Genomic DNA, 6,906 nt, shown 5'->3' on the forward strand with positions numbered 1-6,906 from the left:
CCCTCTCTCTTGTTTTCTTTGTGCTCGGTGCCCTTTACCACCACCCTCCTTCTCTTTCCTCAACTTGGTACCAATTTTTCTGTCTCCCGTCATCTTATGACGGTCCATTGTAATACACCGATCAGCCATAACATCAAACTACTGACAGATGACATGAATAATATTGATTATCTCTTTACAATGGAACCTGTCAAGGGGTGAGATATATTTGGCAGCAATGTATAGAAAAAATGAAGTTTAAGGATCTGTGCGACTTTGACTTTGTGATGGCTAGACAACCGGGTCGGCGCATCTCCAAAAAATAGAAGAATAGAAGACGCAGTGCAGCTTGTTGACTCTTGTCCACCACCGAAAGCACTTTTATTGGGCACATGGGCATGGGGACTGGACCATGGAGCAGTGGAAAAGGTGGCCTAGTCTAAAGAATTTACATTACGTGGATAGCCGAGTGTCTGTACCTGGAAAAGAGATGGCACCAAGATGCACTATGGGAAGTCGGTGGAGTTATAGTGATACTCTGGGCAATGTTTTGTTGAAAATCTTTGGTTCCTGGCATTCATACAGATGTTACTTTGACATGCACCACCTTCCTAAACTCTGTTGCAGAGCAAGTATAGCTTTTATAGTAACAGTGTTCCCTAATGGCAGTGTCCTCTTTCAGCAGTATAATGCTCTCTATAACACTCCAAAAATTGTTCAGGAATAATTTGAGGAACATAAAAAAAGAGTTCAAGGTGTTGGCTTGGCCTGCAATATTCTTGGATCGTATTGTGATTGAGTGTCTCGGGCTGTGCTGAACAAGTCCGATCCATGTAGGCCCCACCTTACAGTTTACAGGACTTAAAGGATCTGCTGCTAACGTCCTGGTGCCGGATACCACAGCACACCTTTGGAGGTCTTGCGGAGTCCATGAGTCCCTTTGCAATAAGTCAAAGCTGCTTTGCCAGTGAGGTGTAAGGCAAATGGTTTTAAAATTATGGCTGATTGATAAAAGCCATCTATTCATTCATTGTTTTAGAAAGTAGGGATGAATCAAATTACATTATGTGCTTAGGGCTTCAAATATCTGTAAGTTGGTACGGTGCAAACAAGTTTAATATTATATATTAAATCATGAATATTCAAGTCAAGTAGTTTTCATTGTTATTTCAACCATATATAGCTGTTGCAGTACACAGTGAAATGAGACAACGTTTCTCCAGGACAAAGGTGCTACATAAAACAAAGACAGAGCTAAGGACTTAAGTAAGTTGGTCCTAGCCACATAAAGTGTAACCGTGCAACCTGGTGCAAACAGTGCAAGACAAAAGACAAAAGGACATTAGCGCAAACAAACAATACAAGACATTACACAAAAGCAGCACTGACCAGTGTTCTATAGAACATGTGCAGAAATACTGGAATGAACACTTACAGTAATATAGTGGCAGCAGATATATGAGGTATTGTAATGTAGTGTGCAGTCGTGGTATTGCCAGCCTGAGATTTGAACCCAGAACCTTAGGGTTCATAGTCAAATTCTCTAACCATTAGGCCACGACTTCACACGTGTGCGACTTTGCTCTTTGCACATGTGCAGGGCAGCATGTGCAAAGAGCAAAAACTGTGCAAAAACAGCATGTAAACAGTTTGATATGGGTGGTAATACATGGATGTATACTGGTATAGTGTGTATTTGGTGAAGGTCAGTGTCCATACAGTTGATTGTGCATGTGTGTTTTGTGCTCAATACAGTTCAGTTCAGTTATTGAGGAGTCTGACAGCTTGTGGAAAGAAACTGTAACACAGTCTGGTCGTGTGGGCCCGAATGCTTTGGTACCTTTTTCCAGATGGCAGGAGTGTGAAGAGTGTGTGAGGGGTGTGTAGGGTCATCCACAATGCTGTTAGCTTTGCAGATGCAGCATGTGGTGTACGTGTCCATGATAGAGGGAAGAATTCCTAGTGGTGAAATTGGGGATGGTGCAGTTCCCGAACCAGACAGTAATGCAGCTGCTCAGGATGCTCAGTGGTCCCTCTGTTAAACGTCGTCAGGATGGGGGTAGGGAGATGGGCTTTTCCTAGCCTTCGTAAGAACTAGAGATGCTGCTGGTCTTTCTTGGTGATGGAACTGGTGTTGAGTGACCAAGTGAAGTTCTCCGCTAGATGAACACCAAGAAATTTGGACAGCGGAGAGTGGTCGCTCTGTGCTATTCTGAAGTCAACAACCATCTCTTTAGTTTTATCAACATTCAGAGACAGGTTGTTGGCTCTACACCAGGCAGTTAGCTGTTCTATTATATATTATATTATTTAATCAGCACTATGCTACTGGAAACACTGAAAAGTAGGCAAGAGGTAGAAATACTAATCACCATGGCTCAGTTCCTCAAGCTCAGCTATGATCAATCATAGTATACAGCAAAAATACAGTAGTTTCTAAAGATGAGCAAGACATTTTGGTTGTACAGTACCTGCCTGCACCAATTTTGTCTCATTCATTGATCCTAATTCCCAAAATATAAACAATAGGTTAACTAAAAATACACTACTACTGTAGCTGAATTTAAACCACCATGTGCTATATTAAAAAAAAAAAAAAAACTCCTCCCTTTCAACCCTTTCAGGAAATAATCAGAAAAGAATGTGTAAGGTTAATCATTTATGTTGATATGAAAAACTTAACACAGACCTTCACATGTGTGGCTGCTTGTTGGAGATGTTATTCTACAGCACATGTCAAAATGACTCAAATCAAGCAGGCTAGACAGTACAGCTGTGGCTCTGCAGTTCTCACATGCTCCACTCGGAGGTGACATTTCCATAGTGAAATATGCCTCTGGTGTTCAGGACCACACATAGCTTTGAGAGGCCACACAGCGCCGTCAGCCACCTTTTAAATCAGGCCCGATAAAAACAGATGCTGGATTGAAATGTCACAGGCGTATCTCAAACTGCCAGCACATTAACCTCCTCACCTACCGTGCCTCGATCCCCTGGGGCCTCCACTGAACTCTATTGATTAAAAACACTTGTGGTCTGCTGTAGATCTGGAAGTGGAGAGGAGAAAAAAGTCTGAGTAAGCAAACAGGAGCTCTTTAGCTACTGATACAACCTGACGTAAGAGATAGAGGAGAGGACAGGTGCAGGAAATAATTCTAGGGAAATAAAAAGCTGGATAGACAAAAGCATGTGCTCATTTTGCATCAGGGGTGTCTTACACTGACCGAAAAGGTATGATTTGTGATAATGTGATGGGAAAATTATGTCTAAATTACTAGCCATCATAAATATCCATGTTTTGATTCACAGTCCTCTTGCCGTGACATGCCCTGAAGCAAACGTGGCCAGAACTCCAGGCTTCCTTGAGTAATTAAAGCCTTTCAAAAGGCAAAGCCATTAAAAAGATTGCCGTTTTCAAATCTTTATACTCTACCATAATAGGTTACTAAATATTTAGCTCACTGGATTAAATTCCTTATTGTAATACCAGGGAGGTCAGATAAAAGGGCAGGAATGATTTAGGGGTGTGTTAGATTTATTTCTGAGCCCTGCTCATATGACAGCTTAATGGCTTATTGGTAGATTGCTAAATGCTTATGGTTCACCTAGCTAAAACTACAACCTTTAATGAAACAGAAGCCCGTAGCAGTTACAGATTAACTGAGTGGGGGTGAAATTATAGCTAGAGGTCGCAATTGATTTTTGAAGCAGCCATGACAGGGCCATGGCCTGTAAACTTGAAGCCTGAGGGAAGGAGACAGGACTTGCAAACATCAGAACCCTGAGGCCATGGTTCATCCTGAGGGAACGGAAAACAGATTTGGACAAAGAGACAGCTGATGGTTGGTGCCCACTGTCAGATGCTGTCTTGCCAATGGAGCATGGGACCGCCGCTGTGTGCTCAGTACTAACCATTACTGCTCACTGTGTGCAAGGCTTAGCTGAGCCTGATAGTTATATTACACCACGCTGCAACAGACAAAGGGGATGGTCAGGAAAATGACAGTGTACTTGGAGTTTTATGTTCAGTTGGCTGCACAAAATTAGTAGTTTCACTTATTTTCATCGCATCGCTGCTGCTTCACAGTTCTACGACTCCTGGTTAGATCTTGAGCTTCGGTTACATTGGATATTTGCACGTTCTCCTCTTATCTGTATGGGCTTCTTTAGTGGTTCCCTGGTTTTCTCCCTTAATCTCCTTAATTTGCTTGTTGCCCTGTGATGAACTGGAATCTCATTCAGTATGTCTTCCCACCTCACAGATACACACTCTGACTGATTATCATCACTTCAGCTCTCGAGCAACACCATATTTAGATTTCTAGTAATTTGACAATAACGTTGTAGAGGCAAGACTAGAAATAATAGGTATTACTCATTCTGGTGTTTCTTTTACTCCAAAACGTACAGTAAACATGATGTATATTCAGGTCTGATTTATTACCTACAGCCAGCAGGGATGAGATTAAATAGGTGGTCAAACCACAAGTGCAAATTCACAAAACACACATAATGACAAAAGAAAAAAACAACAACAACATAACGACCACCAAAGAACGACCACTGAATCTAGGTCACAATCTAACATACCTTCACCTAACAGGCTTTTTTGGAGTGGCGACATAGTCATAAATCACTTGCCAATGAGCCCTGTTTACGACGGGGGCAAATTATGCTGCCTGTATGTAAGCCATCAGTGTGTTGATGAATTAGCTGCCACAAATAGGTATTCCTGAATGATGCTGTCACCGTGCATTACACCGCCATACAGCATGGCACACTAAAGCCTGAGGATCATGCCCTCTCAGATGGTATTCACATGATCAAGAATCACACCAGATGTGAATCACAGGCACAGAAAGAAGAGCTGTGATTAAGCCTTGAGCACATAAGCAATAAGCCTTTTTTTTTACACTTTTTGGCAAATGCTTATGATTCATCAAAATAAACCTGCAACCTTTAAAGAAACTACAGCCTTTAAGAGATACATATTAAAATGCCACCCTGGTATGGTTAATTCCTGACATATAAGCTGAATCTTCAGGATGGGAGTTGGAAGAGAGCAGCTAGCTAACCATGAAACAAAAGAGAGAGAGAGAGAGAGAGAGAGAGAGAGAGAGAGAGAGAGAGAGAGAGAGAGAGAGAGAGACAAGAAGAGAGTGTTGGCTGCTTGAAGGAACACATGTGGCAATGAAAGTTTATCGTCTAATCATTCCAAGAAATTTGTGTGTGACGTAAATAAAGCCATAAAGAATGTATGTGCACAATTTTCCAGTCATTTCACCTCCTTTATGGTAGGATGGTGTAATAAACGTTGGCTAACTTACGAAATCCACACTAGCTTTAGAGCACTTCGGTTTTTCGGCTTTTCAGCTTTTCTCAGCACTTCAGCTTCAGACCAGCAGTTTTTTTTTCCCCGAGAAATAGACACATTAGGTTAACTTGCAAGCCTCGCTTCGTCAATATAGACAAACTGGTGAACCGTGGCATGGATGTGGATACAGCAGAGTATTTCAGCTGAACAAAACGGAGTAAGCAGAACTGCAGGTCTGATGAATGCATGGGGAAAAACACTGGCTGGAGTTCAGTGACTTTACTTTTGTAAACACAAACCGGTTCATCTCCTGTAACTTGCATACGTTTATGTGAATTACTTAGCTAGTGACTGATAAGCTAACTGATAGCATGGCCTATTTAAAAAAAATCATTTAAAAATGATAAGATCTGAATGAAAAAAATGGACAAAGATATGTCTTACTGGTTCAGAGTGTATCACAAAGTAGAAGCCTTCAATGAATTTAAGAAAACTAGAAACAGGTGTGTTAATGTTCGCCTGAGTGTGATATGGTAAATAGCTGGACTGGATTAGGATCCATTGGATTGGAAGATACTTGTGATGCTAATCAAGCGGTAATCTGAAGTAACACAATTACAAAACTGAACCTTTAGTACTTCTATTTATAGCCAATAACTAATCATAGACTGATGAGTCTTGTTGGCATTCAGTCATGTTAATTTCCTATCCAGATCACCACAGAACAAAATACTTCTGATCAGTTGTACTCTTTTGTTTTTAGGCCTGTCTCCTAAAACTATTTTTGCTCTGAGTACATTCATATTTAGGTCTTTTCTGTTTCTTTTGGCTCTAGTTCAGGGCAGAGCCAAAACAGAGTTTGTGAAAACTGCAAAAGTACAATTTTGTCTTTGGTAGAAGCAGCAAAGTGAATAAAGGGTCTTCTGAATGACAGAAGATACTAGGTTGGTTCAGAAGGTTCGTTCTGTGATCATACATTTTGTCTGCATCAGACATATGGTCTGCAGGCCCGGATGGCTTCAATTTAATTGAAAGCTTTGATCAAGTCTGCTTGTCCTGAAAAATGTGAACTAGAAAAAAAAAAGCATAGAATTCTGATGACGTCCATTACAGTTTTAGTTTCAAATACTGTACATGCCTTCTTCATCCGTTTGGATGTTGGTGGTGTAAAAGATTTTATTTATCTCTTCTTCTTCTTTTTCTTCTTTTTCTTCTTCCTCTTCTTCTTCTTCTTCTTCTTCTGCTTATTATTATTATTATTATTATTATTATTATTATTATTATTATTATTAATATTATTAATATTATTATTATTATTATTATTATTATTATTATTATTATTATTATATCCAGAAGCTTGGGCAGCCACAGAGACCTGTTTTTTAGCAAACATTTTTATGAAGAAGTACCAGAAGTGAGGAGAACTCCATGTGAAAAAAAGCCATATTATATGAAAAAAAGTGTTTTAAAAAATGACCGACCATACCTTTAACTGTTTTTTTTTTCTTTAATAGAAGACCACCTAATAGAGGATGTTTTTTCCCTCCTGTGGGATTTTATAATGGGAAATTATGAAAACAGTGGTGAACTTTTTTAATGCACAAAGACGATCG

General features: G+C 40.1%; 1 long non-coding RNA gene across 1 annotated transcript; it reads right to left on the minus strand.

Annotated features, from left to right (window-relative positions):
- Positions 1-2,634: 2,634 nt before the first annotated feature.
- LOC125145280 lies at positions 2,635-5,790 on the minus strand. Its single transcript, XR_007143629.1, has 3 exons — positions 5,738-5,790; positions 2,959-3,026; positions 2,635-2,869 (listed from the first exon to the last, which is right to left on the minus strand). It is a non-coding gene; the product is annotated as an uncharacterized LOC125145280 (long non-coding RNA).
- Between the last annotated feature and the right edge of the window lie 1,116 nt (positions 5,791-6,906).

The sequence above is a fragment of the Tachysurus fulvidraco genome, chromosome 7 (genome assembly GCF_022655615.1).
Source record: "Tachysurus fulvidraco isolate hzauxx_2018 chromosome 7, HZAU_PFXX_2.0, whole genome shotgun sequence".
Classification (NCBI taxonomy): domain Eukaryota; kingdom Metazoa; phylum Chordata; class Actinopteri; order Siluriformes; family Bagridae; genus Tachysurus; species Tachysurus fulvidraco.